The 24674-nt window shown below is 43.1% G+C and overlaps 2 long non-coding RNA genes across 4 annotated transcripts in view; one reads left to right on the top strand and one right to left on the bottom strand.

Moving 5' to 3' along the window:
• Positions 1 to 11235: 11235 nt before the first annotated feature.
• Positions 11236 to 24674, bottom strand: part of LOC123479599 (uncharacterized) — a 21027-nt gene continuing 7588 nt past the window's right edge. Inside the window, exons 2-3 of one of the 2 annotated variants that reach the window (XR_006655257.1) lie at positions 23855 to 23928; positions 11236 to 11332 (exon numbers count right to left, since the gene is read on the bottom strand). This is a non-coding gene — a long non-coding RNA (uncharacterized lncRNA). Of the gene's footprint in view, positions 11333 to 18426; positions 18830 to 23854; positions 23929 to 24674 lie in introns of those variants that run through there. The other variant, XR_008426030.1, reaches the window with a different exon arrangement.
• The window catches only part of LOC123479598 (uncharacterized), a 25262-nt gene continuing 15381 nt past the window's right edge, over positions 14794 to 24674 (top strand). For both annotated transcript variants that reach the window (XR_008426029.1, XR_008426028.1), the window contains exons 1-3: positions 14794 to 14865; positions 14955 to 15278; positions 22088 to 22200. This is a non-coding gene — a long non-coding RNA (uncharacterized lncRNA). The remainder of the gene's footprint in view (positions 14866 to 14954; positions 15279 to 22087; positions 22201 to 24674) is intronic.

Below are 24674 nucleotides of genomic sequence, written 5' to 3'. Positions count from 1 at the left end.
ACAGACAGAAGGACATCACTGTCTGCCTCCACCCAAGTGGCCAATGAGAGCAGCTTTGCAGTGGTCTGTGGCCAGGCTGCAGGGCAGCCACGAGAAGCTTCCAGGGCCCTAAGCCTGCCCGAGGTCAAATGTGCTCTTGCTATGAGTGGAAGGGGTGGTTGGCCAAATACACACAGCACCTGGGTTTAGCTTTTGGGTTCCTTCTGGGAGGGTGGCCTGTGCCGGTGCAGCCCAGACATGGTGTCCACCAGGTTCCTACCAAGACTCCACTTCCTGTGCTGGACCCGCCAGTTACCAGGCCCTTGGGACTTAGCCTATACAAACCTTATGGCTGGCGGAGCTTTGGGCCTTGGCGGAAGAGGTGTGGAGGGAAGGCCAGTCCCCACTTCCTCCTGGACCTCTGACTTCTCAGCCCTGAGGCTCCTAACCCGGAAGCAAGGGGCCAAAGCTCACGGGATGAGCAAACGAGTTCCGCTTGGTGGCAGTATTGCACCAGAAATGCCAATCTACCCTCCCCAAGTCATCTCCCTCCGCCCTTTGCTGAAGAAAAAACGCCAACCCTTGACCAAGGTCGCTGCAATGTGGCAGCTCGCCATTTTGGCCAGTTTTGGGGGAAAACACCTGCTTCTAGGGCTCCATGGAGCAGTGCCTCGTACCCTGTGAGTCCTCTTAGCCTGCCTTCGTGACCAAAAACCAACAGCCCCTCATCGGGACATCTAGCAGTGGACCTGAACCTATGGGCGGCTATATCTTTAGAGGAGAAAGTTTGTACCACACTTCAGGAAACACACTGAGCACGGGCACACAGTGCACGCCACTCTCAGCCAGTGCTGTGCTGGGCACTTCCTCAGTGGCGGCGTGCTCGAGGGTCACTGAGAGGGAAGACTGAATGCAGATGTCTTCTGTGTAGGAGTTGGGGTTTCCTACTAGAGACGCAAAAGGGAAGTAGCACTGGGAGAAGTTCACTATCTTATTCACTTTTAATACAAGACCATTAATTAAATATAAATAGCTCCCAATAAGTATTAAAAGCCCTAGCCTTTATGCGATGTTAGAACTAGCCTCTCTTTTTAAAAAATTTTTTGTGTATTTATTATTTTAGTTTTAATTACTAGAGAAAGGTTAGTGTAGCATAAAAGAGCCAATAATATCAATGGAAGACTTTCAAGAAGAAAATGATCAGCATTTGGTCAGCTTCCGTTTCCATAGAGATGTTTTCCCATTCCAGCAGCCCATGAAAAAAAGCAGGATAGTGGAAGTGTATTACAGTTTCTTTTCTTTTAATTCTCTTTAATGTCTGGGTAGTAATCACCACAATGTATTATTGATTTACTTAGTTTTCCATTTTTATTTTTAATTTACATTGTATTTTATGGTTTATGCAATTACAGTGGTCTCAGATTTTCCCCAGTCCGCCCCACTCCGTCGGTCTACCCCCACACCGCTATCCATGCCATGTCCACGGGTCGTGCCTGTATGTTCTTTCGCTGCTCTCCTCCCTATGCTGTACTCTACATCGCCATGGCTATTCTGTAACCACCAATATATATTTCTTAATCCCTATACCTTTTTTGCCCATTCCCCAGACCCCCTCCCTTCCGGCAACCGTCAAAACGGTTCTCCGTAGCTATGATTCTGTTTCTGTCCTGCTCGTTCATTTATTTGGTTTTTATATTCAATTATTGATAGGGATGTATTTATCACCATTTTATTGTCTATATATTTGATCTACTTCATAAAGAAGACCCTTTAACATTTCGTATAATACTGGCTTGGTGATGAGGAACTCCTTTAGCTTTTTGTTGTCTGGGAAGCTCTTTATCTGCCCTTTGATTCTAAATGAGAGCTTTGCTGGGCAGAATAATATTGGTTGTAGGTCCCTGCTTTTTATCACTTTGAATATTTCTTGGCAGTCCCTTCTAGCCTGCAAGGTTTCTTTTGGGACACCAGCTGACAGTCTTATGGGAAGTCCCCTGCAGGTAACTAACTGCGTTTCTCTTGCTGCTTTTAAGATTCTCTTTCTGTCTTTAATCTTTGACATTTCAATTATGATGTGTCTTGGTGTAGGCCTCTTTGGGTCCATCTTACTTGGGACTCTCCCTGCTTCCTGGACTCGTATGTCTACTTCATTCGCCATGAAGTTTTCTGTCATTATTGTTTCAAGTAGGCTTCCAATTTCTTGCTCTCTGTCTTCTCCCTCCAGCAGTCCCATGATGTGAATGTTGGAACACTCCAAGCTGTCCCAGAGGCTCCTTCCACTACCGTCATTTTTTTGGACTCTTTTTCCTTCTCCTTGTTCTGATTGGGTGTTTTTTGCCTCTATATATAGTCTAAATCTCTGATTAGATTCTAGGCTCCATCCCCTTCACTGTTAATCCCTGTACATTGTTCTTAATTTCAGTTAGTGTATCCTTCATTTTTGACTGGGTATTTTTTAAGGTTTCCATGCTCTTCTTTATGCTGTTGAGGTTCTCACCAAGTTCACTGAGCATCCTTATAACCAGTGTACACCCCCCTCCTGCATCCAAGTCTTGGTTGCTGTTGGCCAGTCAATGGGAGGGATTTACCAGGCCTATCACCTGCAAGGACTGTCAGTGACTGCTGACAACCTACTTCTGACCACAGTGGAGGATCAGCTGTGCAGGGGCCCACTCCCCCACTCTGCAGAGCAGGACTTCCTTCAGCAGGGCTCTGGCGCCCAGTGAGTCTGCCCTTGAGTGTGTCGCTTGTAGAGGTGGTTTGGTGGTGGTGCTCCCGCATGGTCTGTAGCTGTGCACTGGGTGCACAGGCTCTGGGGCCTCCTGAGAGGTGCGGGCCAAGGCCAGCCACCTCCTGTGTTCTCTCTGGAGCCACCCAAATAAGCTACAAAGTGATCTGCAGGTTGCTGCTACTTATGCTGGGCTTGGAGGTGCCTAAGTGAGTCAAAGATGTGAACTAAGGCCAGCTGCTGTTTGTTTGAAAGAATTTAGGAAGATGTGAAGCATGGGCCAAGACAAGCCATTTGTATGGAAAAGCCACTGGAAACAGCCTGGGTGGGCCCAAAAGTCGGGTGGCGGGGAGCCTCAGGGAATCACCAGGGTGGGACAAACAGTGTGAGCCAGGTTGACAGAGCGTCACATATGGCCCCTGCCTGCCGGCTCTGTGGCTCTGTGGGGGGAGTGCTCTAAAAAAGAACAATGGCCTCTGCCAGCACTTTTGTCTGGGACAAATCTGTTTCCCAGCTCTCGCCCTGATGCCAGACGATTCATGTCTTCCCTGTATGTCTCTGATGCCTTTCGAGCTGCTGTTCCTATGCTGGAGCTCAGAGGCAGTAAGTTCTGGTAAGTCTGTGCGTGGGCCCTTTCAGAGGAACTGCCTGAGACTCCAGCAGTTTGTTTTCCACAGTCTTGATCCCCTCTGGTTTTTGCAACCGGAAGTTATCACTTCCTGGCACCAGAACCTTGGGCTGGGGGGCCTGATGTGGGGCTGGGACCTCTCACTCCTGCAATACCCCTCCCGATTTTTATCCGCCACACATGGATGTGAGACCAGCTTGTTCTGTCTCCACCCCTCCTTCCAGGGTCGATGTGGTTTCTTCTTTAATTCTGTAGTTGTAGGACTTCCATTCAGCTTGATTTCTGATGGTTCTGAGTGATGGTTGTTCTGTAGTTTAGTTGTAATTTTGATGTGGTTGTGTGAGGAGGTGAGCCTTGTTTACCTATGTGCCATCTCATCCATGGTTTCTTCAGCCAATCTTATGTATTAATAAGTGTCTATACCCTTTCATTATGCATTCAGTGAGATAGTCGTCATCTTCTGGAGTCACTGCATGAAAACTGCTGTCCAAACTTGTCCATAACAGTCAATTGGTCCTCTACTTCCCTGCTTCCAGTTGACATAAAGTATGACCTGTTTGGAAAGACACCTGGGAACTCAAGCAGGTGGTTTATATTCTCTACCTCCATCATGGACCAGTGTTAGCTTCGGGCAAAGGGGCTCATTGAGACCACCTGGCTCCCAGCAATGGGGTAGGGACCATGTGTTCCTGTAGATCAGGGCTTACTTGCTGGCTTAATAAATAAGGTCTCAGACAACATCTTTCCCCCTTTATGTTAAGTTTTAACGGGTTACGATCTTGGAAGTTTCTAAAAAATATGGGCAATTCAAGGGCTTCACTCTTTCCAATGAGGCATTTTTTAAAAAAGTAGTGACATTGGAACAATGTTTGCAACAGTGCACGTAAGAGGGAAAACGTTTCCGAGACATTTATTTATAACTTCTTTTTATCCACCCAGTGCTCAAAAGCCAACGTTCAGAGTGGCATGCTTCAAAATGCTTTAACCTTCCCCAGGATTGATTATAATATGGAAACTGTACCACCGGCTGATACTGAGAACGTTAAAGGAATTCTTGACCATCAAGGGCTTTAACAATACCTTTACAAGCCAATTCCATGAATAAACATCCAGTTAGAAATAGCACTGATGACTGATTACATGCTTAGGAGTAATCTAAAAAATCACATGAAAATCTACCTGATGAAAACTTTTAAATTTCTGAAGGATCGAAAAGTAGATTTAAATAAGAGTCAAGATGAGCTATATTCTATAACAACAAACTCACAACTATCAACAAATGAACCTAAAAGAAAAGAAAAACAACAAAAACAAAAACTAAGCAAACAACCAGAACAGGAACAGAATCAGAGAAATGGACATCACGTGGAGGGATTTCAGTGGGGAGCGGGAAGGGAGGAATGGGGGGAAAAGGTACAGGGAAGAAGAAACGTAATTGGTAGGCATAGAATACATGGGGAGAGATAAAAATAGTATAGGAAACAGGACTCAAAGAACTTATATGTGCAACCCATGGACATGAACTAAGGAGGGGAGATGCTGGAGGGATCAGGGCAGAGGGGGGATAAAAGGGGAAAAATTGAGAAACCTGTAATAGCATAAAGAAAAAATCCTTAAGAAAAGATGTGCTATATTCACAAATAAAGAGACTTAACCCCATGAACATATATCAATTCTTCATCAGTTAATTAATCAACTAATCCCAAGCAAAATCTAAAAGGCTTTCTGTAGGTTTTGTTGTTGTCCATTGTTCATAAAGAAAGACAAACAGGCGGGAATATCCAGGAGAGTTATGACAATGAATAGCCATGGCATCAGAGAACTAGCCTTGCCATATGCGAAAACACGGTGGGGCAGGAGGGGGGAGTAGGGTGAGCTGTTTATATGCAGGAAAAAGACACGCAGGTTATGATGATCACTAATAAATAACAGAAGAGAAAACTCCCAACTGTAAACCTAATTTTGTCCACCCCTGTATACAGTAGAGCACAAAGTCCAGAATAGACCTGAAGACGCACAAGAATTTAGTACACAATTCGACACCCTCCCAAATCACTGAGAATAAAGATGGTCTTGGAACGAGGGGTAGCCATCTACAATAAGTTCTTAGTTCTACGCACGTCACAATAAGCCAGGAGAAACTCTGCGTAGATTGAAGAGTTAAATGTACAACAAACACTTTCTTCCCCCTCTTCGCGCTCGGCGCCAACTGCCTGTGCTCCTTTTTCCTCTGCTGCCACCCAGATCCTGGAGCAGCGGAGGCCATAGGCTTTGGAGACGTGAAAGGCCCCGCAGGCCTCCAGGTGCTCAAAAACTACCAGGTGCTACAGCGAGGGCTATGTGTGCCATGAGTAGCAGATGTGGCAGCATTTGAAGCAGTTTCCGGCCCACCACCTGACAACGTATATCACGCTATATGCCCTATACTGGCATAATCACATCAAGTCTTACGAAAAGTAAAAGGCCAACCTACCCGGAGTGAAGAAAGCTTTGGGCAAGCATGGCCTGGCCCCTGTGGACGACACCACAGGAAGTGTCATTGATCTCTTCGGATCTCATGAAGAGGAGGAAAGAAGCAAGGAGGCTAAGAGGAAAACCCCTTGCTGAATGTGAGTCAGAGAAATCAAAAACCGTGCACCTGCTGTCCAGTCTTCCATCTTATTAGGTGCGAAACCTTGGGATGGGGAGACAGGTACAGCAACGTTAGAGGAGTGGGCCAGGAGCATTAGATTAGACAGCGTGGTCCGGGGCTCTTCTGAACTGGATCCAGGCGTATGGAATTTGAATAGTGCAAATACAGTGTGCAGGACAAGACAATACATTCGGGAGGGTATGCCGGAGGAGCAGCACACTGCTCCTGAGGTCTATGTACAGTCCACGCATGTGGCTGCTTTCAACAAGATCTAAAAATCCATCATAGTTCGTTGCCCTTAAATAAAAGCTTGAAAGATTAAAAAGTGTACAATGAACCCCTACACCTACTAGATGAAATACTGGGCAGGAAAATACATGGAGCAGGAAAAGCCTCCTGTACATTTGACTCAAAAAGCCATTAAAAACAGATAAATGTGAACACATCAATTTCAGCACATTGAAGAACAGAGTTAGAAAAGCAATGATAAATGGGAAAAAATATTTCAAGTCACATCACCGGTCTTCCTCATATATAGCAAGGTTCTAGATACCACTTACGAGAAAGAGTAGCAACCCAATAGAAATAGATGCTGCCCTGGCTGGTGTGGCTCAGTGGATTGAGCATCCGCCTGCTAACCAAAGGGTCACCAGTTCGATTCCTAGTCAGCGCACATGCCTGGATTATGGGCCAGGTCCCCAGTAAGGGGCGCTGGAGAGGCAACCACACTGTGTTCCTCTCCCTCTTTCTCCCTCCCTTCCTCTCTCTAAAAAATAAATAAAATCTTAAAAAAAAGAAATAGACATTAACAGTTCACAGAAAACACACACACATACACAAGGCAAATAAAAAAGGTTCCCCAGCCACTCATACAAGGAAAATACAAACAAAAACTACACTCCTGCGTAATTTCTTATATAACTGAGTTCCCGACCAAAACCTGCCCATCTGAGGGGCCTGAATCACCTGCCATTTCTTGACGTCTCTTGGGTCTGGCTCTTCTCAAGTGGCCCCAAGACTATTTCACCCATGAAATGGTTATAATCCCTCTGCGAACATGGTGAAATCCTTTATGTGAAAATCCCTGACTCTTATATCTCGATCGCCCTCTCCTGTCATCAGATCTTCTCTGCACAAGTTGAGTTTTTAAGTTTTGGAAATAAAGCCAGTCGTCTGCCTCATCATTAGTAACTAGAGTAACTAGAAACGTATGCGTGCACGCACACGCACACACGCACACGCACACGCACACCCTTAACAATGCCTTTGAACAATTCCCCTACTGTTTTCTTTCCTCCTGGGCTTTTTTGTGTACATCTAAATTGATTCTCCTTAAACATATTTTAGTGTTACTACCACTCTCTTTTATTATCTTTGACAACGTGAAATTGCTTTTTTTAAAAAAATATTTTATTTATTTTTAGAGAGGGGAAGGGAGGAAGAGAGAGAAGAACATCACTGTGTGGTTGCCTCTTGCGCGTACCCCACTGGGGACCTGGCGCGCAACCCACGTGCCCTGACCGAGAATCAAACTGCGCTCAGTCCACTGAGCCACACCAGCAAAGGCTGAAATTACTTCTTTAAAAAACTTCATCGTTTCTTTCATTAATAATCATCCTTCTGTTAGATCCCTCCTATTGCACAGAGCTGTGAATAGATGAAAACGTAACCCACCAGTATTCCCATCGCGCGGGGAAGCCCCTAAAGATCTGGAGACTTGTTCTTCCATGTAGTTTAAATGCATGTGAGGAAAGAGAGCTATTTAATATTTCAGTCCCAATATCTATTAAAGGAAAGGTTCCTTCTCTAGAGATACACTCCCGGGAGCTCAGTCTCTACGCGCAACGCACTCCACCCAAACCCACGAGGCAGACCCTCGGGTGGTCCTGTAAACGGGGCGGAAGAGAGAGGAGAGATGGGATTGCAGGCGCACCCGATCCTCAAGCAGCCGCTCTCTGAGGCCACAGGAAGCCGCTTCCAGGCCCAGGACGCGGGACACCCGAGGCGATCTACTTAGAGGCTCTCCCTACATGCATCACGGTCCAGAACTCAGCTAGCCTCGAGGAAACTCCAGACCCCCACCGAAAACCCCTCGGCCCAACCGGCTGGGCAGCAGCCACCACTGGCCCAGGCTGCACGTTGCCCACTCGCTGCAGGACCGGCAAGGTCCCACCCAATTCCAGACCCCAGCCCCTAGCCCCGCGTTTCCCCGCGTCACGGAAAGGCCAAGAAAGGCAAAGGAAGAAAGGCGGCGGGGACCCACCTGGCTGAGGATGCGCCGGAGGGAAAGAGCGGGTCGATTCTGCTCCTCGCGGGCGCCGGCGGGACTCTCTGCGCCCCTCACCCAGCCCTGCCCTTAAGCTGAGGGCGCCACCCCTCCCCCCCACGGCCGCGATCCTCCGGTTCCTCTGGGGGGTGGGGACTGCAGGTATTCGGAGGGGGTAGAGCCGGTTTTGCGGTCTTGGCCCCGCCCAGGGGAGGGGTTGGAACTTCTTCAGATGGTCCCTGGGGCCCGAAGGGGCGGGGAGAGGTGGGCTTGGGAAAGTCAGGGGGAAGACCTCCAGTCCCCTGCCATTTTCTTAGGAGAACAAATTTGTCCCTCTTGTAGGGGCCCTGCCAGCCAGAGGGCAAATGGTGAATGTGATGGAACAATATAACGGGAAATGTACTGTTCAACAATCGCAAAACTAGAGGAAAAAAAATGTTTCAACGAGTAATATTTGGAAACGGTGTTACAGGTTTGCATCGTTCCTGTGCCTGAAGTTATCAAAACTTTCAGTACTCTCTCCTCAGGTGAGACGCAGATGCCCCAGAGCAGGCACTCCCCGCGCTCCGTCACCTACTTTCTTGCCAAGGACCTGATAGGGAGCCAGTGCCCCTTCTTCCGTTCCCCCGGGGCTGCTGCACTTGGCGTCCACGCCACCTAGGTGGGGGTCGGGGCATGTGCTGGGTCCGAAAGCGGCACAGCGACTCGCAGGTTTCTCCTGCCTGACCAGTGCCTTGATTTATATCTCCCTTCTTATTGGAAAAGGAACACGCTCCTCTTGAAAATTCATGTTCACATAAGGGAGAAGGGTGTAGTGGAGAGAGGAAAATGAAGACAGCACGTAATGCCGCTACTCGGAGACGAGGTGTTCCTTCCAGGCGTGTACCGAGAGAGAGAGAGCGCCAGAGATGCAAATAAAGATATTTGAAAACAATAGTCTAAGGAGTTCCGTGGGCCCATGGGTAACCTCCATCTATTTGGTTAATCGGTAATTGACTGAGAAGATGTTTGTTGACTCTTTCCTGTGAGACATGTAATCCTTCGTTGATTATTCTTTAAGGAAAATACATCTTCAGGAGTACAGAACGGTTTCAAGGGAGAACTGAAGTCACCCTTTCCCAGATCCACTCTCCAGTGTAAGCACCCTTAAGTGAACCACTTTTACAAGAAATTAAGGGGCATTACATCAAACCCCGGGCAACACAGCCAGCGTGCCGACGGCTCCTAATGCGTCCGAAGTTCCTGCTCCCAGTACACTGGCCACAAAGAACCTGCGCAGGCTCAGGTTTCCCCAGACCACCTGCTGTCCGGCTACTCCCAGCCTAGCGGTCAGGCTCTGACTCAGCTCTTTTCTCACCCATTCCTTTGCAGTTTGGGCAGAGGTGGGTGGGATTTTCCAGGGCTGGAGGGAGGAGGACTGTGAGGACCCAGAGGCGTGAGGTGCTTTGTCCTGGCCAGGAAGCTGCGTCTTTACATTTCAGGTCAACACAGTAGCCAAAACCTAGCTGCCTTCAACTCCTAGGGGGTGAAGGGAGGGCTTAATGCTCTGCCCCAACTTCCCTGCCTTGTGCAGTGGAACGTGAAAGAGCCTCCACCTCCTCCCCAGGTGGAATTGCCTGACCAATCAATGCCTGGGCTCTGGGTGTCAGCTGCCCCGCTGCATTCCTCCCCGTGTTTCTTGTCCTTCACTTTAGGGAGTAGTGGCCATTTCCGCATGCAGAGATCCCGCTCAGAGCCTTTTCTGTGTCCCCATTCCCTTGGACAGTCACAGATTCAGTAACTGGTCATTATGCCAGGAAACTGAGGTCTAAATGGCTTTGCCATTGTGTAGCAGGGCGGCAAAGGATCGATTCACACACAGGCTTCAAACCCATTGCTGTCTCCTTGCAAATAGCCAATGAGCATGCCCCAAAGACTATCATCAAACGGTCACGGGGCATTTGAAATCATGGGCCAGCCAGTATAGAAAAAATGGAAAATCACACGTGTGATGAGGACATGGAGCAATTGACACACACTGACACACACTGTTTTCCACACTGTCCACACACCGCTCAGTATTGTCACACACTGCTGGTGACAATACTGAGCGGTGTGTGGACAGTGTGGAAAACAGTTTGGCATTTTCACACAAAAAGTTAAACACAGAGTGACCACGTGATCAGTAATTCCACTCAGAGCATATAGCTCAGAGAACTGAAAACACACTCAAAGGAACACTTGCACATGAATGTTTATTGGTCAAAAGCCCAAAGGGGAAACAAACCAAATGCCCATTGACTGGGGGATGCGTAAACGAAATGTGCCACATCCACACCATGGACTTTTATTTAGTAAAAGGCGAAAGATTTATACAATCTGAAGAGAAACCAGAGTATGTTTAGGTAAAACATGCAATAAAGTACTGACACATGCCAAAACATGGATGAACCTTGAAAACATGATGACATATGGGGAAAAAACCCAGACACCACACAGCACACTGTAAGATTGCATTTGCAGAAATGTCTAGAACAGTCAAATCTACAGAGACACAAAGTCAATTACTGTTTGCCCAGGGGGTAGTGACAGGAGCATGTTGGGAGGAAACCTGCTTCCTCTACCATCTCAGGCTCCAGCGGCTGGGGTTCTGCAAATTAATTAACAGTAAATTAACAGAAGAAAAGTTTATTTATTGTGTGGGAAGTTTCAGATGAAGAGGCTCCCTAAACAGCTAGAGAGAGAGGTTTATATACCAACTGACAAGGGGGTTGGTAAATTAGGACTGCAAAGCAGGGAAGGATCTGATTGGGCTTGTTTACACAACCTTTTGGAATGTTCTAATGTCCAAGATCAATCACTCCTAATCAGGACTCCCCAAATTTGGTGGTGGGTGTCTCTTATGAAACTGTGCTTTAGTCAGATAAGGGAAGCTCAGAAAAGGCTTACTTCCGCTTCTGTTGTAGCTCAGAGGTTTTCACTCTGAAGTATCTTCATACTATTCAGCTGGGCTGTCGGTCCCATCAGGGGAGTGGGCAATGGCTGACGATAAGCACGGATTTTCTTTTGGGGGTGAAAATGTCCTCCTTGGGGTGATGGGTCCACGATGTTATGGATTTACTAAAAAAGAGTGACTTGTATATTTCAGTTTTTAAATTTATTTTTCCAGTTACAGTTTACATTCAATATTATTTTGTATTGTGACTTGTTTACTTTAATATGGTGAATTATAATGTGTGAATAGCATATTGATAATAAAAATGTAAACCAGCACGTGACTTTAATAAAGTTCAGGTTGAAGATGAGCAGGGAATTTTACAGTGTGGGGGAATCAAGGTAAGAATACTGTAACCATTCGATCAACCTTCACATCACAAAAAACGTGAACAACAGCTATCACGTGCTTCTGATATGATGTAAGAACAGTACAAAGCATCCACCGGGACTTGTTCTTGTTGAAGCAATTGAGCCTGAATCTACCCAAGTCCCTAGGTCTCCCTACAGAACGTTCTGTTTCTAATGGAACATGGCCTGCACAGCTGTCCAGAATGTGAGTCATTCTACCGGATAAACAATCCCGTCTTTTCGCCGAAGGAATGGCAAAGAAAAAAGTGCATGGGCTGTTATCGGTTAAAACAGGATAAAATCCTACTCCAGTTACTTCTATGTATGATTCGTGTTTGGATCAAAATAAGAACAAATCAAATTTAAGAGACATCTATAGATGAAGCAGTTTCATTGGACATGGATGTTTTCACGGGGCATTAGGCAACAATTGTAATTTTGGTATGCTACAGTAGAGCATGGGCAGGAAGTAACGTCTGTGGATTTATTTATGCATGAAGCCGTGTGGTATATGGCATATGCTTTCAAATATGCCAGCAAAATATGCCAGCAAATAAAAAGCACCGGCAAAATGTTGATGAGTATTATTTATTTTTATTGTATTTTTCCATTATTGTTTATCTCCCTTTTACCCCATCCTCTCACAATCACCACACTGTTGTCCACGTCTGTGAGTCCTTTTTCCTTTTTGCTCAATCCCTCCACCCCTAACCCCCACCCCCAGAGCTGTCAGCCTGCTCTCTATGAGTCTGTCTCTGTTTTGCTTGTTAGTTCAGTTTGTTCGTTAGAGAGGTTTATATACCAACTGACAAGGGGGTTGGTAAATTAGGACTGCAAAGCAGGGAAGGATCTGATTGGGCTTGTTTACACAACCTTTTGGAATGTTCTAATGTCCAAGATCAATCGCTCCTAATCAGGACTCCCCAAATTTGGTGGTGGGTGTCTCTCCACATATCATATGGTATTAGTCTTTCTCTGACTGGCTTACTTCACTTAGTGTAATGCTCTCCAGGTCCATCCAGGCTGTCGCAAAGGGTAAAATTTTCTTCTTTGTTACGGTTGAGCAGTATTCCATTATGTAAATGTCCCATAGTTGTTTTGTCCACTCATCTACTGATGGGCACTTGGGCTGCTTCCATATCTTGGGGATTGTAAATAATACTGCAATGAACACAGGGGTGCTTATGTTCTTTTGAATTAGTGTTTTGGGTTTCTTTGGGATAAATTCCCAGAAGCAGAGTCGCTGGGCCATAAGGCAGTTCCATTTTTAATTTTTTTGATGTATCTCCATACTGCTTTCCACAGTGGCTGCACCAATCTGCATTCCCACCCACAGTGCAAAAACGGTTCCTTTTTCTTTATCCTCACCAGCACTTGTTGTTCGATGATATATTGATGGTGGCCATTCTGACAGGTGTGAGGTGATATCTCATTGTGGTTTTCATTTGCATTTCTCTGATGATGAGTGACATTGGGCATCTTTCACGAGTCTATTGGCCCTCTGTACGTCCTCTTTGAATAAGTGTCTATTCAGGCCCTTTGCCCATTTTTTCAATGGATTCTTTGTTTTTTCGGTTTTGAGCTTTGTAAGTTCTTTATAAATTTTGGATATTAACCCCTTTTCAGATGTATTGCAAATATGTTCCCCCATTCCGCAGGTTGTCTTTTATTTTGTTGATGGTTTCTTTTGCTGTGCAAACACTTTTGAGTTTGATGTAGTCCTGTTTATTTATTTTTCTTTTTTTCCCTTGTCTGAGGAGGCATATCAGAAAAAAATATTGCTATGAGCAGTGTCCAAGATTTTGCTGCCTGTGTTTTCTTCTAGGATTTTTATGGTTTCGGGTCTTGATTATTTTATTGAAGATGGTTGATACCTAGATTTTTGTTATATTGTTCTACTGCTTTGTTTAAAATGATCCATGTTAAAGAGCTGAAAAGATTCACAAAAACAACTATGCCAATGAAAACTAATTAAGTAACCCTATTTTGAGTATGTCATTGAGATTACAGGTGAAAATACCTACTAAGAGAATTGATTATGGTTACGTTCACAGAACTGTAGTTGGTTGTGTCTCCATTTGGGACTGGAGACAGGTGATACTTGTTTTAAGTATTATAGAAATATTTTACCACTTAATTAAAGTGCAGGGTAGCTATTTTAATGATCCCTTTTACAAAAATGTAAATATGTGGAATAAAATTCTGAAAGATGCACACTGTACAATTAACCAGGTTGCCTCTGGGAAGGGCATGAGCATTAGTAACAGCTGGTAGACGAAGGGGACATCTGCTATTCGCCGGTTACCTAATATGTGCCAGACACTGTTCTTAATGCTGGAAAAACAGCAAGCACAGAGACAAAAAGCTACCTGCTCAGATGGGCCCACATTCTAGTGGGGGGGGAATGAAAAATAAGATCAATAAGACACAAATATCATGCTGGATAATGATACATGCTCTGCACAAACCACGGGTGAGGGGTGGAACAGGTCCTGGGGACGGTGTAGGGATTCACACCTTCTGTTGGGCTGTGCGGTAAAGGTCTCACTGGGAAGGTGAAATAAAGACCTAAAAGGAAGCAAGGGGAAGGGAGAGCCCTGTGGAGGTCTTGGGGATGAAGTTGCAATGAGCGGGAATACCCTGTGCTTCTTAGCGATGTTGTGACTCTGTTAAACAATCTTTCAGCCGCTGACAAACAGTCATTTCCCCACCAGGTTTGTTCGGTGCAAGAGGTGCTGTGTTGTTGTATTTTGGCAGCATGTGATTGGTCAGGTTTAAGGCCAGAATTACCTCGATGGTTTACATAATTAGGATATGGTTTAAGACCTTTGCCATTCTGAATAAGCCGAGCTTCTAGCCACACATACTCAGTGTGGGTGCCTCTATAAAATGGGTCTTTTTGGAATACGCGTATAAACTCGTCTTTGCATAGCATGTTAAGTGGCTTGGCCCAGTTTTGTAAGCTGTTCAGAGCTACTTGAGAGCCAGTGGCGTACAAAACCCAGCTGTCAAGTGGCACCCGGTGCCTGGATACTCATCCCTCACTGGAATCAATGAGTTCTGTATCCCTGGATGTGGGACTAACAGGTTCCTTATCTCATTAACCTCGGGGACAATAGCCAAAGTCAGCAGAAAGGCTGAGAATATCTTTGGCCACAGCCTGAACCCCAGCGATTGGTTTACTGTGTGATGTGACTCATGGTCACCTTCGACTACATCTCAGTGGGTAATCAGAGGCCGGGCTCATTTCTTCTGGGGGTGTGTGCAGTAGCTGGAAGGGCTTCTTTTACAGAACTTGGAATAGACTGGTGTGTCTTTTCTTTTTATAATTATGCTATTTCCTTAGAGACGTTGATTTGTAGCAAAGGTGTTCAAAAATCCTTTCTCTCCCTTTCAGGTCACAGTTTTGTAAGGAAACCGAAGAGCGTGACCCAGAGGTCCTGCGGTGCTGCCGTGGGCTTGACCCAAAGGTGAAGCCCAGATGAACACCGCATGCTGATCTCACTCTTGTGTTAGGTTTGTAACACAGCTCTCAGATCTACTTGGATTCCGCGTCACCCCCCTGGGTAAGAGAAGCTCCTTTTTCAAGGTAGGTCTCTCGCTGAACTACCCCTGCGAAGATCTGGCTGGGCACTGTGCCAGGGCATCCTCTGTTGCTGCCTGGTTCATTTTGACGATCGTGAGAGTCCTGCCTGCGCCCTTGGAGATATTAGTCCATTTGGTAAGTTCCACTGCCCTTGACCTCAGTTCAATCTCAACGCCCAGAAAAGGCCATTATTTTATTAGAACTGATTTCACACATCTAATAGGTATGGATTATATCGGTTGTACTCTGTGTTTTACCCCCTCGATTTTTACAAGCGTGACTTTCTCAAATGTTTTCATCCAGTTTCGAGCGGTGCCAGGGTGGCTTGCCATTGCTAGAAATAGTGTGTGCATTAGGCTCCGACAAGTGTTACAGCTTTGTTCTTAGTGCTCAGGCTTGAGCAAAGGAAGGCACACAGGATTATTTCAATAACCTGCGGCCTTTTATTTACCGTATTTTTTGGACCATAAGACACACCTAAGTTTTAGAGGAGGAAAATAGGAAAAAAAATTTTGAACCAAAAATGTGGTAAAATATTTAATAACATCCTTTAAAGCAGAAATCCTGTAGTGAGCCAGGTAAGCTACATTCGGACTATAAGGCACACCCCCATTTACTCTGAAATTTTGGGAAAAAGTGCATCTTATAGTCTGAAAAATATTGTATTTTTTTAATTAAAAAATATTTTATTGTTATTCAATCACAGTTGTCTGCATTTACTCCCCGCCACTCCCCCCTACCCCAGCCAAACCCACCTCCCTCCCTTGCTTCCACCTCCTGCCTTGGTTTTGTCCATGTGTCCTTTATAGTAGTTCCTGAAAACCCTTCCCCCCATTATCCCCTCCCCCTCCCCTCTGGTTACTGTCAGATTGTTCTTAATTCTAATGTCTCTGGTTATATTTTGCTTGCTTTTTTCTTTTGTTGATTATGTTCCACTTAAAGGTGAGATCATATGGTATTTGTCCCTCACTGCCTGGCTTATTTCGCTTAGCATAATGCTCTCCAGTTCCACCCATGCTGTCACAAAGGGTAGGAGTTCCTTCTTTCTCTCTGCTGCATAGAATTCCATTGTGTAAATGTACCACAGTTTCTTGATCCACTCATTTACTGATGGGTACTTGTTATAACCTGAGGCCTTTTAAAGCTATCAGAGTAGCCTGATAGTTTCACAAGCCCTAGAGCTGGGAAAGCATTCAAGCTGATCCTGTTTGTCCGTCTGATTGCTGAGGGAAGGACCGTGTATTATCAGAATCCCTAAGGATGATGTGGTGCAGCCTCCCTTGTGAAAGGCACTTTGCTATCGGGCCTTCTAGTTCAGCAGGTTTATTTACTCCTAGTTGAAATCTCTGTTGGGAAGGATCCAGCATGACCTCATTTGTTATTTCTTTACAGGAAGAAAAGTACACTTATCAAATGCCAATTCTATGTATGTTATTCTTTTGGTCTATATTATATGGAGGCTCAGAGTAATATCAAAGATGAGTAGCTTGTGACTATTTATGATGTATTATTCTTTTGTGATTTTAATAGTAACATGCATGTAGGTGATTTAGAAAGTGATACAAGTTTGATAAGGGTGTTGTAGGGACGCTTCTCCAATAGTTGTACTGACTTGTCACCTCTTATGAACATATCATTGTCACACTCTCTCTTGCTGACTTGGGTGAGCAGGTCAGGATTCAGCAGACATGGGCTTTGTGTGTGGTGTGCCAGCTCCTTATGACTACAATAGTAGTTTCTCATGAAACTGAGATAGTTACCTAGTTCTATCTGCTATGGTGTCTAAAGTCACTCTCTTTTTTTTTTTTTACATTCAATGTTATGTTGTATTAGTTTCAGGTGCACACCGTAGGGTTAGACAATGATAGACTTTACAAAGTGTTCCCTCTCTTATTTCAAGTGACCCCCATCTCCATACGCAGTTACTACAATACTATTGTAAAGCCACTCTTCTTGATAGCAACAAAATCTTTTTCTTTTTCTGCTTAGAGTGAACCCACTTGGCTTCCTTGAACTTTCTAAATACAAATTCGAATGCTTATGCTACTTCAGGCAGACTGGCCGAGGTTTTACTCTGCCTTTTCTCTCCATGGGAATGACTTACACAAAGGCCTTGCAATGCTATGTGGCTTTGTTGATATCTTAATGTAATTTCTATCTGGATTTTCTTTTGCTTTTATTCATGAAAGCATAACTGCAATTATATTCGGTTCTACCAAAAGTTTCATTCCTCTTTTTATTCTAGATCTTACGAAACTGTAGTATATTGTTTCTGTTCTGTTGGCGGAACAGAGAAGCACAAGTTTGAAAGTTCTTGTTTTCAGCCACTGACAGTAAGATAAAGTGCCTACCCATTCCGTCTCTTTAGAGTTTGACTTATCTTGGAGATAATCAAGGTTTCTATCATTCCAGAAATTATAAAGTCTCATTGAAGTTACTTCGGGATTTTCTTACTTTTTCTGTTGCTAGAATAAATTTTAAGATTTTGAGCATAAAATGTTTGCATGAAATTGTCAGTTTTGTTGGTTGAAGAAACTGCATGGTTTTTTTTTGATTAATAGATATTCACACATTTAATGTTTTTGTTTCAAGGAGCACTTCCAAAATTCCCTTGGAGAATCTTAGAACCCACTTAATTTGGGGCTGTTGCTGTCACCACATTCAAGAATGGAGCAAATGGTGACTAGCTATTTCTCACAGCTTTCTGTAAACATACATTTTGGGAAAAGAAACACTGAAAAATAATAATAACGAAAGGACGTGTGTTCTCCCAGAGGCTCCCTGACAACATGAAGTAGTTAAAAGAAGTCCTAAAAAGAAGTCTCAGCTTTGTCACTATTTAGCTGTAGCGTTAAGTCACTTACACTTCTTGCATCTTATTTTCTTCATCACTAACAGGAGAGAATGAGATTAGCGGACTGCTGGGATAGCTGCTTCCAGTTCACATATTGCAGATGTGGTCACTCTGATTGTATGTGTGGTTACAGAGTATTTAACTAATTTAAATTACAGGCAGAAAGTTTGATCGTCTCTCTGCAAATGTACTGATGAACCATGTTCAGAAGGACATGGTGCAGAGTGTGCTTGTGTAGGCACCACGCTAAAAAGACAAAAAACAAGCCCAGAACACACGGAGAAGATAAATTTAGGAAGTAAGATGAGGGAATGGATTGGAGAAATCTTAATGTAGATAACAGTCAACCTGAAGCAGCTCACATTGGAAGGTCTCCACCTTTTTATTGGTTTAGCAAATAAATTCATTTACTGTCCCTGAAGGCTCTTTGGTGGATTTGAAATTTAAATAGACTAAAAAAGTTCTGGAGCAGCCACATGAGATATTTTCCAGGACTCAGGTGAGCAGGAATTAATGAATTAGTAAGTAGCATTTCAGGTTTGACTCCAAACTCTATCATTGTCCATATTGCTCACATGCTCTTTCTTCAAACTTGGATACAAATGACATTGTACGACATTTAAAAATTTCCAAAGCACCCTGACCAGTGTGGCTCAGTTGCTTGGGCATTTTCCTGTAAAGCAAGAGGTTGCCGGTTCAATTCTTGGTCAGGGCACATGTCTGCATTGTGGGTTCGGTCCCAGGTTGGGGTGCATACAAGAGGCAACTGATTGATGTTTCTTTCTCATATCAAAGCTTCTCTCGCTCTTTTTCTCTCCCTCTCTTCCCCTCTCTGCAAACATAAATACATAAAATCTTGTTTTTTAATTATAAAAAGATTCCAAAGGTCAGTTCTACCCTGTGAATTAATATTTACATGTTGTTCCCCAAATTCTGAAGACAATTCTAGATAGGAAGATGAGCCACTTTTAGAAACAGAAGTAACATCACTTGGACAGGTGTATACTCTTCTAAAATCCCTTGAAAAGACATTGACAGCAAAGGTCAAATAATATGTAAATATTGTCTTTTAGAGCTGGACTGGACAGGGTTCCTTCTAAGACTTCAGGCTTGTTTGGACCTGTTGAGAGTCCTGCCTGCTTGACTGAAGCTGGGGGTGGAACTGGTCATAAATGAAGAATGTCTACCATCCAGATGACCTCTTAACACTGCATCTTAACTGCTCACAGTTCCACCTTTAACCTTTTATACAAATGCGTTGGTTAGCCATCTCAAGGACAATGCATCTGCAGCAAATGTATCATTTTGGGGTCTGATTTTGTAGAGCACCTCTCTTTTGCATGGTAGATAATTCACAGTGCAGTAGGGAGCTTCTAATATATGTTAATGTGAGTCCATCTGAGCCTTCTGGAAGTGCAATCTCTTATCAAGGTTAAATACAGTTAAGTTGAACTGCTTGAGAGCTTTTAAAAAAATTAATAGACTTCTTAGAAATAAGTGCAGCCCTGGCCAGGAAGTTCAGTTGGTTGGAGCGTCATTCCAATACACCAAGGTTGTGGATTTGATCCCTAGTCAGGGTACGTACAAGAACCAACCAATGAATGCATAAGTAAGTGGAACAACAAGTCAATGTTTCTCTCTCTCCCTTTCTCTCTTTCTCTAAAATCAATAAATAAAAAAAAAATTTAAAAAACAAGTAGAAATAAGTACAGAGATTTCTGATATACTCTTCTCCCTACTCCCAGTTTCCTCTATTATTAATATATTTAAAGGTCTTAAATATAAGTTGTCACACCATAACAGTCTTAGCAGAAAACATAGGCACTGAAATTTCAGACTTCCCATATAGCAATGTTTTTGCCAATGGACCTCTTAGGGCAAGGGAAATAAACAATAAAAATGAGCAAATGGGACTAAATCAAATTAAAAAGTTTCTCCATGGCTGAAGAAAACACCATCAGAACGAAAAGTGAACTGATTGTATGGGAAAAGATATTTACCAATGATATATTGGACAAGGGTTTAATCTCCAAAATATATAAAGAACTCACCCAATTACACTCCAGGAAGACAAACGATCTTATTAAAAAATGGGCAAAGGACCTGAATAGACACTTCTCTAAGGAAGACATACAGAGGGCCCATAGATATATGAAAAAATGATCAGCATCACTAGCCATCAGAGTGATGCAAATTAAAAGCACCGTGAGATACCACCCCACACTGGTCAGAATGGCCATCATAAACAAATCAACAAACAAGGGCTGGCGAGGATGTGGAGAAAAGGGAGCCCTTGTTCACTATCGGTGGGAATGCAGACTGGTGCAGCCACTGTGGAAAGCAGTATGGAATCTCCTCAAAAAATTAAAAATGGAACTGCCTTATGACCCAGTGATTCCATTGCTGGGAATAATACCATAAAATCCCCAAAGATCAATTCAAAAGATCTTATGCACCCCTATGTTCATAGCAGTGTTATTTGCAATAGCCAATTTCTGGAAACAGCCCAAGTGCCCATCAGTAGATGAGTGGATTAAAAACCCTGGTGCATTTACACAATGGAATACGACAAAGCAGAAAGAAAAAAGGAGCTCCTACCTTTTGTAACAGCATGAGTGGAACTAGAGACTATTATGCTGAGTGAAACAAGCCATTTGGTGAAACACAAATACCATATGATCTCACTTATAACTGGAATCTAATGAACCGAATAAACTAACGAGAAAAATAGAACCAGAGACATGGAAATGTGGAACAGACTGACAGCTGTAGGAGGGGACGGGGGGATTATGGTGGAAGGAAGGGGAAGGGACTAGTCAAAGAACATGTGTGAATGACTCATGGACATGGACATCAGAGAGGGGACTGACTGGGGTAGAGAGGGGTAGGCTGGGTGGAGGGGGTCAAAAGGGGAAAAATGGGACAACTGTAATAAAGAATAAAAACGGCAAAAATAAAGGTTAATGTATTTAATTGGCATGATACATTCGTTACAATTAATGAGCTCATTTAATACGTTATGATGAACTCAAATCCATAGTTCACACGAGCATTCTTTGTGTTGTAAATTCTGTGGGTTTAACAAACACGTGATGTGTATCTACCACTAGAGTATCATACACAGCAGCTCTGCTTCCTTAACAGTCCTCTGTGCTCTGCTGATTTCTTCCTCTCCCTCTCTCTCCTCCACCCTGAACCCCTCACAACCACTGACCTTTGAAATACCTGCATAGGTTTGCCTTTTTCAGAATGTTATATAGCTGGAATCCTACAGTATGTAGCCTTTTCAGATTGGTTTCTTTTTGGGGGGGTGGGTTGTGACCCAGAATGGTTAGTGTGAGACTAGAGAGCTAGGAAGCCTTAGAAGCGAATGATTAATTCCCACCATCCTTTCAGTTTCTTCCCATTCCACTCCATTCCCAAATTCACAGGGGAAAGCAGTGGGCGGGCTGTCATCTCCCAGCCTCCAATCTGTGCTCCTGTGTCAGCAGAGATCTCTTTTTTAAAAAAATTTGTATTGTTATTCGATTACAGTTGTATGCCTTGCGCAGATTGGTTTCTTACACTTAGCGATAAGCATTTAAGGTTTCCCCATGTCCTGGCATGATAGCTCGTTTCTTTTTACACTAATGTATTTTAATTCATTGCGTGGCTGTACCCCCGTTTGTTTATCCATGCACTTGCTGAAGGACATCTTATTTTTAGGTCCCATTTTCTAATTCATTAAACTTAAATGTATGGTATGAAATATTAAAAAAAACTCTACTTAAACTTCTGAGATTAACATTTCAACCGAAAAACCAGTACAAATGTCTATGATAAATCAAGGAAGACTCCTTGGTTCACCCGTTTGCCCCTTTTTATTTTCCAGGGGTGAACACGGGTTTGTTGGCCTTTGGGTTGGGGACCTATTCATAACAACCAGTATCACCACCAGCACTAGCTTCATTCCCACGTGGGTACTTAATTGTCATGAAAATAATCATGACTGAGGGCCTGAAATTGAATACTCTGTTTTATATATAATATTGTTTGCAGCTTTTGTAAAACTACATTATTAGGTGTGCATTAATGAAGCTGATCATTGCAGGAAAATGAAGAATTCAGAACCTGATACTAAGCTCAAACCAAGATGGAAAAGAAAAAAAAAAGGAAGCAAAGATCAAAGAGCCTGGAATGGAAGTCCAGCAATGTTGAGCTCAGGTAATAAACTACACATGTATTGTCTCATCATTGAATACAGTTAATTCTATGGTAGAAAATGCGTTTGTCAGATGGAAGGAAAATGTGAGCAGAAGCAGACTTCCTGGCAAATTAGTACTTTATTTTAAATGGCTCTATGGATTTGATTTTCCAAGACAATAAACAACTTTCATGTGTGGAAAAAACCTCGGGCATTAGTTTCTTAAACTTCATTGAAAGTTTTGTGACAGAATGTATTACACCCGCAAAACCATTTTTGAGAGGAAACTTTCACAATGTGAATAATTGGGTTTACATTATTTCCTTTCAAAAAGAAAATCCTCATTTTAGTGGTTCCCCAAAGTAGTCTGTATACCTCTGTGAATCTCAATGGCTTTTGTTTAACAACTTATACACTTTATATCAATATATCCGCCTTTGACAAAAGCTCCCATGTATACTTAAACTCTTTATCAGGGCGTCTAAACTTTATAACCTATTAAGTACTGTCTTCAAGAGAGCTTGTGTTTAGAAGGAATATGCAGAAAGTTGTATCTTAATATAAGATGCTCACCACACATTTAGTTCTTAAAATGGTCTGTTTCTACCATTCTACTAAAAATCATATCAAAAGTTACCAGTAAACTCCAATGACCCAATCTACTGGCCTTTTCCCTGCCTCATTCTCTTTCATTATATTTGATAATTTCTTTTATTATTATTATTTTTATTTTTATTTTTAAACTAATCCCCCATTAAAAAAGTATTTATTTATTTTCAGAGAGAAGGGAAGGGAGGGAGAAAGAGAGGGAGAGAAAAATCCATGTGCAAGAAAAATACCAATCGGTTGCCTTTCACACGCCCCAACCGGGGACCTGGCCCACAACCCAAGCATGTGCCCTGACAGGGAATTGAACCGGTGACCCATTAGTTTACAGGCTGGTGCTCAATCCACTGATCCACACCAGCCAGGGCTGACAGTTTGTTCTAAATAAAGCTTTCACTTTTTCCTACAGTTCACTTATTCACTACAGTTTTCACATCTGTAAGAAGTCAGTTACTCTCTCTCTTTTTGCTCTACAAATTAGAGCATTTACTTGTCCTCAGCTCATAACAAATGACATGCATCCATGAGGAGATAGCCAGCTATAGTAAGGGAACTAATTTTGATTAAGAACTTCATTAAAAATCTTACTCATGTTTCACACTAACTTCACGAATTTAGAGTAATTCTTCTTTGTATGTGTCTATCATGAAATAGATTTTTAATTGTTTTGGAGTAGTATTTCACAAAGCTTTTATGGTGTACCACCTCTCCTAGCATTAGAGCATTAGCAGAAGTAGTCATTGTGTAGTGTTTAAAATACTTACCAAATATCTGTACAAGTCTCTTCCAGGTACTGTGAAGTTCTCGAATGTTGATAAATAAGCAGTGTATAATTTATGGAAAACACAAATGTCTACTGTTAGGAATTATTTGTTGCGTATTTATTTTCTTACAAGCATTTAAACAGTAGATTTCCCTATATTGCAGGCACATGGCCCCTCAGGTTCCTTTTAAATTTCAGGACATTTTCCACTGCATCCACAGCATATGGAGGGCCACCCCCACCCCTACTTCTGCCAGCACCACCTCTACGCAGAGGAATTGCTCCTCCAACTCCAACTCCTTTACCTGGAATAGGTGATAAATCCCACCGCCACCATTACTTTTGTTCCAGGATTTCCTCCTGTAGGATCATCCCAGTGCTGTTTATAAAACAAAGCAGAAATAAATGTACAAACATGAAGTCGATGCATTGATTCTTGAAATGCATGACTTGATTCTCCTTTAAGAGAATCAACTGATCAAAAAGAAAACTTTAAGTAGAATTTTTGGCACCTTCTGGCCACTGGTCATAAATGTGTGAAAATGCATAGCTGTGTATAAGCATTATATAAGGTTAGAGAATATGACTGCTGACTTTTTTTTGACTGTAAGATTATCTTATATATAACACAAAGCAAACAAAACTAGTATTCGGGCTTGCATATACTAATGTTAAAACAGTTTTTCACAAAGCAAGTATTCTTACCTGTCTAATAGGCAATTTTTAAAAAGATTTTATTTATTTATTTTTAGAGAGAGGGGAAGGGAGGGAGAGAAACATCGATGTGTGGTTGCCTCTCATGCACCCTCTACTGGGGACCTGACCCGAAGCCCAGGCATGTGCCCTGACTGGGAATTGAACCAGCGACCCTGTGGTCTGCAGGCCAGTGCTCGATCCACTGAGCCACACCAGCCAGGGCCTAATAGGCAATTTAAAATTTTTTAAATTACATAGTAAAACTGACATTTTGGAAGGGACAGTTCTATGAATTTTAACACATGTGTACATTCATATAAGCAGCACTTCCATCAATATGGAGAGCTTTTATTTCATCCCAAAGAACTCCCTGTATTCTTCATGCTGCTCCTATATAGTCATTCTTTCACCCTGCCCCTAAGCCCTAGC

Source organism: Desmodus rotundus, chromosome X (assembly GCF_022682495.2).
Source record: "Desmodus rotundus isolate HL8 chromosome X, HLdesRot8A.1, whole genome shotgun sequence".
NCBI classification, from domain to species: Eukaryota; Metazoa; Chordata; class Mammalia; order Chiroptera; family Phyllostomidae; genus Desmodus; species Desmodus rotundus.
This window is presented reverse-complemented; position numbering and strand designations above follow the sequence as displayed.